The 11,154-nt window shown below is 34.5% G+C and overlaps 1 protein-coding gene across 1 annotated transcript in view; it reads left to right on the top strand.

The window, feature by feature from the left end:
* The window catches only part of LOC106877711 (growth hormone secretagogue receptor type 1), a 190,450-nt gene that overhangs the window by 116,479 nt on the left and 62,817 nt on the right, over positions 1–11,154 (top strand). Inside the window, exon 2 of the mRNA XM_052966453.1 lies at positions 6,959–7,038. The gene's annotated coding sequence lies outside the window, so the exon portion shown is untranslated. The remainder of the gene's footprint in view (positions 1–6,958; positions 7,039–11,154) is intronic.

The following is an 11,154-nucleotide window of genomic DNA, read 5'->3' as shown; positions in this document are numbered from 1 at the left end:
TAATAATAATAATAATAATAATAATAATAATAATAATAATATATGTATATCTATATCTGTGTGTATCTCTATCATTTATATATATATATAACATCCAATTTACAATGGAATATAATAAGGAAGAGCTCCCATTTCTGGACATTTTGATTTTTAAAAAGTCCAACAACCAAATTGCAACTGAGATTTACTACAAACCAACAGACTCAAAACACCATCTCCTAAACACTATCTCCTAAACACACCAAAATAAATACCCCATTCAATCTAGCAAAAAGGATCTGTACAATTGTATCTGACACAACCACTCGGGAACTTCGCCTACAAGAACTCAAAATGATATTCATTGAACGTCAATACCTACATTTATAGAACATGGAATTAAATGTGCCAAGAAATTGGACACAAACATACTAAGTACAACAAAACAAAACACCACACCTCACCTTAAATCACCCCCATACATATCAACCCACAATCCCAGAAACAATGACGCATACAATTATGCAAATTATACAAAATCTCCCTCTGCTCACTCAAGACCCGAAAATGAACAGCATACTAAATACACGCAAACTACTAAAATGCAAAGAGAAGACAAATCACTCAAGAGACTCCTAACAAATGCAAAACTATACTCAATACAAAAGATACCAACATTAAAAAAAATGCAGATGACCTAATTGTGGTACATGCCCATACCTACCTGAAGGCTCGGTATTCACATTCCAGCAAGGACAAAAATTCTCAATTTAGACCAACTTCACATGTGCTTCCCAGAGCCTTATCTATGTCCTAACCTTCTCTGGTTGTGGTCACAATTATGTGGGCCAAACCGTGTGGGAAGATGAATAACGGCGCCATCACTAGTGATCATTCAAAACACCATGATGTTGATTGAGTGATTGATTTTTATCACTCTCAGTACATGTTCTCAAATTGCACTGTCCTCAGACTGACACCCAAACACTGAAATTTTCGTACTAGAGCTTCCGGCCGAATGCCAGGCGGTAGAGTATCTCGTTTCCAAATTTCTGGCGGAGTGAATTGCGACATGATGTTTTTCTCACAGACTGTGACCAGCTGACCATACTATACCGTGTAGTCGACAAAATCAAAGACAAACAATGTGCATGCGTGAAAAAAAATAATAAATTGGTGACAATTTACCCATCACACCCTGAATATGTGTGTGTGTATACATATATATACATACATACAAACACACAAACAGACATATACACATACATACATACATACACCCCCCCACACTCCCCCCCACACATATATATATATATACGACGGGCTTCTTTCAGTTTCCGTCTACCAAATCCACTCACAAGGCTTTGGTCGGCCCGAAGTTGTAGTAGAAGACACTAGCCCAAGGTGCCACGTAGTAGGACTGAACCCGGAACCATGTGGTTGGTAAGCAAGCTACTTACCACACAGCCACTCCTGCGCCTATATATGCAGTTTTAATCTGTGCTGCCACGCAAAGTAACGAACAAAACATGTTGCATAAATGTATATGTGTGTGTGCGTATGTGTGTGTGCGTATGTGCGCATGCATTTGTATACACACGCACACACCAGACGATCAAGCACTCGCACATGAATTTTCAAAAATATTGTCTATATAACGTACTTTTATTGCTATTTATCTGATCGATTTATGTAAATATAATGACCGACACACTTCGAAATATTTATATAATGGTGAAAAATAACCATATTTTGGTTATATATAACATTCCAGATAATTTTGAGTTATTTTGTGCGCGTCTCCATTGAAATCATACAGTATCGAGGAAGACAAATCAAATTTAAAGCCTCTCCAGAAATCGATAGCAACTAAAGCATTGTTGAACAGCAGTAAATTCAATGAAATTCTCACTTGTTTTGAGATTTATTGCAGTAGCAAATGTAAAGTTGTGTCATGGTATACACGAGACATTCTATGTTTTCTACATAAGACAACAGAACTTCGTTTCGAAAGAGACAAAGGAAAATAAACATTTGTCTGAGTAGCACAAACTCATGTAGGTAAATAACTAAAATTAAAACTACGTCTGAATCTATATTTATTCAGGGTTTATTCTACAGTTACATTAATATTTAAGAGGGTTAAGGTAGCGAGCTGGCAGAACCGTTATCATGCCGAGCAATATGCTCAGCGGTATTTTGACCGTCTTTACGTTCTGAAGCCGACTTTACCATTCATCATTTTGGGAATCAATAAAATAATAACCAATTGAACACCGAAGTCGATGTAATCGCCTTATCCCCTCCTACGAAATTGCTGGCCGAGTACCAAAATTTCGAAATCAATATTTAAGCCGGTTGTTTGGTGGAGCTGCACATAAGTGCTTATCTGTACCATATATAATGTTCAGTTCTGACATGTGCCATTTTTATACTGAATCGAAAACATCCTTAAGACAATTACAAGATCCTCAGTTTGTCGAATATGTATTATATACATACGTAATGTGGAGGCGCACTGGCCCAGTGGTTAGGGCAGCGGACTCGCGTTTATAGGATCGCGTTTATAGGATCGTTGTGAGTGTTTATTGAGCGAAAACGCCTAAAGCTCCACGAGGCTTCGGCAGGAGATGGTGGCGAACCCTGCTGTACTCTTTCACCACAACTTTCACTCTTGCTTCCTGTTTCTGTTGTGCCTGTATTTCAAAGGGCCAGCCTTGTCACACTGTGTCACGCTGAATACCCCCGAGAACTACGTTAAGGGTACACGTGTTTGTGGAATACTCAGCCACATGCACGTTAATTTCACGAGCAGGCTGTTCCGTTGATCGGATCAACTGGAACCCTCGACGTCGTAAGCGACGGAGTGCCAACAACAACAACAACAACATACGTAGTACATGCATCCATGTACACATACACACAGATGCACATGTAACATTTATCCCCAACACAGCGTGTATTATAAAGCTAAAATAAATTAATGCGGTTAAATTCACTTCAGTTTTTAAGTCTTTTTCGATGTGGAAAAATAAACACGTGTAAATACATACTGTTATTCTTCTCGTACACAGAAATAGAAAGGGGATTGTTCGGACAGGTTTTAATAATTCATTGACCATTGATCACAGGACAAGTACTCCTTCGCTTTTCTGTCAGTGACGAAAACCAGCAAATAAAACATAGAAGAGAACACACATGTAACCGTTAGACAAGTTTGCATATAGTATCTTGTTGATGGCATGATTAAATAACTAATAAACATTTATGGACAGTACAATCCATATTAAAAAGACCTACTTAATTTTAAAGGAATGAAAATTATTTTTTATGCCTCTCTCTCTCCCTCCCACCCCATTTCTCTCTCTCTCTCTCTCTGTATATATATATATATATATATATATATGTGTGTGTGTGTGTTATTTCTTTACTACCCACAAGGGGCTACACACAGAGGGGACAAACAAGGACAGACAAACACGGATTAAGTCGATTATATCGACCCCAGTGCGTAACTGGTACTTATTTAATCGACCCCGAAAGGATGAAAGGCAAAGTCGACCTCGGCGGAATTTGAACTCAGAACGTAGTGGCAGACGAAATACCGCTAAGCATTTCGCCCGGCGTGCTAACGTTTCTGCCAGCTCGCCGCCGTTGTGTGTGTGTGTGTGTAGGCACAGGAGTGGCTGTGTGGTAAGTAGCTTGCTTACCAACCAAATGTTTCAGTGTTCACGTCCCTGTAACTTAGCGGTTAGGCAAAAGAGAACGATAGAACAAGTACTAGGCTTACAAAGAATAAGGGGTCGATTTGGTCGACTAAAGGCAGTGCTCCAGCATGGCCGAAGTCAAATGACTGAAACAAATAAAAATATAACAATATATATATATGCATATATAACAAAAGCGGCTATGCGCAATATAAAACCAGAAAGGAAAATTTCAACTGTCACTAATTGTGACTGACGGGGCAGAGTGGCATGTGCATTGCTAGAAAGGTTCTAAAGGTTTTTAACTCTTATTTCTAGCAATGTACTCTGCAACCTCAGTCACAATTAGTGACAATTGAATATACATACATAAATACATACATACATACATACATACATACATACATACATACAAACACCCAAATCCCATATATAGAATCACAAGGCCTTAAATCTCAGATCTGTTTGACAACGAATGCGAGAAAGTTCTCCAAAGAAGTTAAGAAGAAAATTTCTTTTAAAAAATTCTTCACACCCAATTTAACAAAGAACTTACTATATCTATTAACTAAAATTTATATTATTTATATTATTAAAAAATTAAAAAAGAACAAATTAAACTGATTAAAACTACCAGTGAAATCATTCTTTTTCTTTTTTCAAATACACACACACACATACACATACTCTCTGTCTCTCACACACACACACACAAACGCGCACACACACATACACACGCATATATAAAGTAACAAACCAAGGAAAGGAATTCCTTCAAAGGGGTGTGTAAAACATCCAATTCACTGCTATGTCAGTTGAATACCACATAGATAGGGGTACAATGCAAATTCTTCGTTGCCCTTTCAAAGCCTAGCCAGGCTCATGGGCCCAGTTTCCCGGTTTCTATAGCGTATGTGTCCCCCCCCCCAGCTGGACGAGACGCCAGTCCATCGCAGCTTTACTCAAGAAACAGGAAGAAAGAGTGAGAGAAAGTTGGGGCGAAAGAGTACAACAGGGGTCGCCCTAACCGCTGGGCCATTGCCCCTCCACATAATGCAAATTACAAACAATAAATTAAATAGAGACATTCAATGGGTAATATGGTAATATAAGTTGTAGTTATTGTAGCTCTAAGTTTCTCTTCATATTTATAACGGATTTTCCCTCCGATAAACCAAGTAAACACAAAACTTTGTTTGTTAAGTTTCCCTTCATATTTATTATGGAATTATCCCTCCGATAAACTAAGTAAATAAAAAACGTTTTTCCTTAGTTACTTTAAACAATTTTTTTTATCAATAACTTTAGATAAAAGAGAAGAATTATATATTACCAATATAATAATATATTATTATTTATATTTCTTTAAATGTTTTATTACAGTCTCTAAATTAAGTAAGACCCTGATACTTAATTTATACACTAATATATTGTTGTTTTATGTTATTATAATAGCCAAAGATTGCTTTCGACCTAAATGAATTTGGATTAATATTATTTCAGATATATAGAAATATATTTCGATAGATGTAGATTCTATTTACTTAATTATTTTGTCCTTTATAATTTTTTTTTTATTGTAATTGTTATGTAGTTGAAAATTTAATGCTCATGCTCATAAACACGGGCATTTGAATTATTATTTTTATAATCCAGTCGTCTTTTCACGTGGAATTTCTTCTGTCAGTAGACCAAAGCTCTGAAGTGACTTATATATAAATGAATATGAATTGTTTATTAATCAAATAATGTATATAAGTCGAGACAATTTGTTGGCTATTTTGGTTTTATAATGATTTTTTATGTTACCTTATATTATATTCATAGTATATTATATCATAATATAAATATTGGATTGTCAATTGAATCTATTTAATTTATTATATATATATATATATATATATATATATATATATGTGTGTGTGTGTGTGTGTGTGTGTGTGTGTGTGTGTGTGTGTGTGTGTGTGTGTGTGTGTGTGTGTGTGTGTGTTTGTGTGCATTGTTGTAGAGGATACCCCGATTGAGAGAAGTGGGATGTTCCACTACAAATAAATGGTGAACTGGTGGATAGACACAACGCGTGGTGTCAGTTGGCGAGGAATGAAGGTGATATCTGTACTCCGTTTTTTGCTTGTAATACGTGTGTCTGTGTGTTTGTGTATACATACATATGCACATGTGCATATACATGCAAACATATATAGATACACATATCCTATTACAGAATATGCCTCTCCTCAATCGCCATTTAAAACTAATATATCTTAGCCCCGTAGAATAGTTAACTTATCAAGACATTGTAAAACCTTAATCTATCCACACACGTACAGAGCAGCAAGAATATTCGCATACCAGCTTTTAGTAAACACCATCACAGTCTAGTCGTCTAACAATTTTTTTCTTATTATAAATTCATTCTTTTATTTCATGTTTTGCATTATATTTTATATTCTATATTTTACTTCTTAACTTTAGTGTATAGTCACATACATTCTTTTCTCTACTTTATTGAATAATATTCTACAATTTCCTTGAAGCTGTTTTTTTTTTTAGATTTTCACATTTGTTTAAACAGTATTAACAGTTTTCTTACCATGACATACAAATGTGTGCATTTTCTATATCCTTTTTGACAGAACGAAATATTTCCTTAACCATAACGATCATCCTTAAGTTACACTTATATCTTAATCAATTTATTTCATTAAATGACAACATCAAATATATATTCCGTCTTTTATCTTTCACTACCCTAAATAATATTCAATATCGCTTCACACAATATACAACAAAATATCTAAAATTATTGACTATTATTACTTTGCAAGGCATCGTTAAACTTTAACTTTCTCAGTAATATGAAAGAAATTGTTGTATACAGTGCTCAGGTGCGCTACAACTAAGAAGAAAAAAAAGCCATCAGGTATACTGCTGACGGATTTCTCGAAGCATAGTAGTTTTGAAGGTTGTAGTGTCTCGACAGTTAACGACTGATGAGGGTACTTTATCTCATGCTTCAATAATTCAGTCCGTGAAAAATGTTTCCGAAAGTTACGCGTGCTGCGTTGTTTTTTTGATTCTGTAAGTCTGTCCACTAGTGTTTGACATGCAATTCAAAAAGGTGCCCAAAGTTGTTGGAAAGCCTCTTTCCACAGCAGTTCTCAGATCTGTGATATTTTATTGTATAATTTATCTCTTCAAAACAAGTTTTTCAATTTGTAGTTCTTTACAAGAAAATAATCATAAAATTTCATTTTCATTATTTAATACAGGCGCAGAAGTGGCTGTATGATAAGAAGCTTGCTTCTCAAGCAGATGGTTCCGGGTTCGATCCCATCGCGTGGCACCTTGGGTAAGTGTTTTGAACTATAGCCTCGGGCCGACCAAAGCCTTGTGAGTAGATTTGTTAGACGGAAACTGAAAGAAGCCTGTCGTATATATATATATATATATATATATATATATATATTTATATATATATATATATATTTGTGTGTCTGTGTTTCTCCCCACACCATCGCTTAACAACCGATGCTGGTGTGTTTACGTCGCTGTAACTTAGCGATTCGGCAAAAACGACCGATAGAATTAGTATCAGGCTTACAAAAAATAAGTCCTGGAATCGATTTGTTCGACTAAAGATGGTGCTCCAGCATGGCCGCAGTCAAATGACTGAAACAATGAAAAGAATAAAATAGTAAAAGAATAATACATTATTCCCTTTCCCATTCAAACACCAGAATTTTATCTCCACTTCTTTATGGGTACGCATGACTTTTTCGAGGGAATAATTCTTGAGAAAAAAATTGAAAAAAACCGCCTTAAATTCAATCATGTTCGATACGTACAGATCAATTATTAACTCATGCATCCTTAGAGTTTGTCATAAATAGTGTAATAATCTTTAAATGTACTTTTTATAAACAAGAAACTTAAATTTCTTCGTGTGTTCGAGAAAAATGTCCATCTAGTTATTGTTAAATCTCAGGCTTATACTGTTTTAGAAAACCTATGAAACAAAGGTATTGCAGCTAAGACCAGCTGATTTTTTATTACCTAATATTGCATTTTAGTATGTTCTTTAATTTAGATTGCTATAATTTAGAGGAGATTTGATAGATATTTCAAGCAAGTTGAGCGACCACGTAGTCTCTCTTTTCTCGCATTCGTCTAAAATATTGTCGGTATCTCTACGCAATGAGTTAATCATGGGGCGTTGCACTGCACTAGCCACTACACATAGCTCATGTTCGGAACTGAAGTCCAAGTCGAGTGGTAATGCATCAAAAACGAATGGTGGGTCCTAAAGCCTGGCCCTAGAAGCTTACCACTTGCTCTGCAGTGTGAGCAAAGCACTGTTAAAGATAAGAATCTCTCACATTGGCTTCAATACTACAAGTTGTTGCTTTGCCATAAATCATTATATGATCAAAAGCGTCGCAGCGGTGGCTATGCAGCCTTTTTTCAGGCATTGTGCATCTAATATCACATCATCTAATGTAATCTTTTAGATATAATCTTTGTAAAATGGTAAGAGGATTTGAATGAAAGTTGGTTGCTTTTTCTAACAGTTCGAGCGTGTACGTAAAAACTCTTTGAATGGTTCATAAAGATTAGTTTTACAGAGGACTGAGTCAACGGCAGTTCAGACTTAGTTATTTCCTCGAACGTGGAAGCATGAAATCCGTTCTGATTGGGTTTCAATTCAGAGCATAGCGGATGTAAGTAGACAAACATAGCTGGTTAGTTAACGTAACAATCTACATATTGTTCCCGCCAACACAGCCCTTTCGCACAGATTAAAAGACAACGTTTGTTAGTAATGATTAAGTGGATTCGATTCAGATCAAACTCTTTCGGTATTATTACCCAATGCAGTAAAATTGATCTTTATCTGAGTTTTTTTTTTATGTCTCTCATGTGCACGATTTTTTTTTACTGATTAATTTGGTGTCGCTTTCATATCAAAAATTTCAATTTGTGAGACGACAAACATATACTGTTCATTTCGATACGCTTTAAGATTTTTAAATTGGGAACTATGTTCATCATCATCATCATCATCATCACCACCACTATCGTCGTCGTCGTCATCATCATCATCATCATCATCATCATCATATATGTGTGCGTGTGTGTGTTTGTGTGTGTTTGTGTGTGTGTGTGTTTGTGTGTGTGTGTGTTTGTGTGTGTGTGTGTGTGTGTGTGTGCGTGTGTATGCATGTATGTATGTACGTACGTAGGTATGTATCTATGTATTGACTACGAGGTTATTTATTGAATTTTACCTAAAAAAGCATTCACAACAGCAAAATCAAATCAAAAGCAAAATAACATAATAAAGAAAGAAAAATTTAGATGTAAGTAAAGATTATCGATTTATTTATATATGTGATTAAACAAAAATACTAAAATGTTTTAAAATGTTTAAACATAAGGAAACCAATATAATGTTGATTTGTTATGGATAATAAAACACAATCTTCGTTGGACCAAATCTGATTTCTATGTCGCCTAACTTATGTACTCGTCTTTGTAAAGAATTTCCAGAACAGTTTGTTGATTTGTTTTCTTTGGAATCTAGAAATGTTGTGCTGCCAAACGTTTCTAATGATATTATGCATATAATTGCACCTGGTTATATGTCCTGCGAAATTCTTGATATTTGTATAGTTTTGAAAGCAATTTAAATATAAATATATAAATTAACACGTCATTAATTGAATATTTGAGATACCTTGTTCCAGCTTATGTCGAGATATTTTTAATGTTTTATTTAAGATATTATCTCGTAGATTGCTGCAATTCACTTTCATACTAAAAGAACTTATATATTATCAGTCACATATCTTTTGTTGAAAATGAGAAGCTTATCTGATACTGAGCGAAAATATGCATATGAACGTAGGTGTGCAAGTTTATCTAACTACTGTGTTTGCTTTCTCCAAAATAACAAATGTAGGTATCTACATATATTCTGCTTATTAATTATTATGATGTCTTTTACAAGCATTCGCTAGTTGTTTGCATATATACCGTGTTTTCTTCCTCCGCAATTACAAATGTGTCTGTATATAATGTTTATCAACTATTTACATATCTTTAGAAAACAATGTTCTTTAATGTTGCAAGGCAATGATTAAGCTTCCATATTTCATAACAGGTTAGTGATTTGCAAACTGCCATTACCATTGTGATGTGTTCGACTCCAAGAGATAGTTTCGGTGCTCGATAAATACAAATTCGTACTCTTATGAATGCAATAATCCCACACAATCTCATTATTTTGTGATAAATAAATTATATGCATTACGATTTACTGTCAAGAGCAGTAAGTAAGCTTTTGGCAAGTTGAATTCGCAACATGGTTTCACTATTTTCTGGTAATGGTGCTCTGCAACATTTTCCTTTTCTTTGTATAAGCAATGAATAATCATGTATATGTCAAAAGTTCAAATGATATTTCATTAGCTACTTGCAATATGTATATACATGAAATTATCGATTCTGTCGACTCCAGATTTGTACGGTTGAATGAAACCCTAGTTTTTATATCTGTTTATCTCATATAAGTTAACATGTAATAGACTCCAAGAACTTTCTATTCAAAAGAAAATTTTTATAAAATTCCGTGTTTTTATACCACAAAAGAAACTAAACCCGTACCTATGTACATGTGTGTATGTGTGAGTGTGCATATATATTTATGATATTCTCTGTGATATATACATATGATGTATATCTATGTATCTAGTTCGATACAGCTGCGATACCTTTTCTGTGATTATATATTTGTGCGCCTGTGCCCCTAAATGGAGGTATTGATGACGCATACCGCACAGAACTTTTATTATCTTACAACTTTTATTTATGCCCAAATTAACTCAATTTCCTTTACAAAGAATAATAGGGGTTCAAATTTCGACCGTCAGGTACGCTCTTATGCGCATGGATCATCTAAATACATCTGATAGAAAATTTGTCAAGGGATCGCAACAAATTTCAGCAATTTTTGTTACGACAGGGAATTAGTTTTTTTTATTCAGCATTGTGATATATATAATTGTGTAGAGCATTTTATTATTTTACAAGTAGGTGATCTGTTTATGACGTATCTTTTAAACTGGATAAGAAGCCCATCTATGATAGCTTTTACCAATGTTACATTGAAACTCAATGTTGTAAGTTAATGAAATACTAATCAAAAAGTAATTAGCGAATTCTCTTTCAACATAATTATTATAAAATAATTCTAGTGCTAAGATCAGCAAGCTGCGCTACCTCATAATGTCTTTTGGGGAACCAAGTGATTTGGCTATTGAAATCTACGTGTCTGTGTCATAAACACGTTCATGAAAAACGTCTAGGTACAAAATGTCGGCGCTTCACCTAAAAGGCCGACATCATAACGACTAATATACATGCATATATATATATATATATATATATATATATATATATATATATA

Source organism: Octopus bimaculoides, chromosome 3, assembly GCF_001194135.2.
Source record: "Octopus bimaculoides isolate UCB-OBI-ISO-001 chromosome 3, ASM119413v2, whole genome shotgun sequence".
In the NCBI taxonomy this organism is placed as follows: domain Eukaryota; kingdom Metazoa; phylum Mollusca; class Cephalopoda; order Octopoda; family Octopodidae; genus Octopus; species Octopus bimaculoides.
This window is presented reverse-complemented; position numbering and strand designations above follow the sequence as displayed.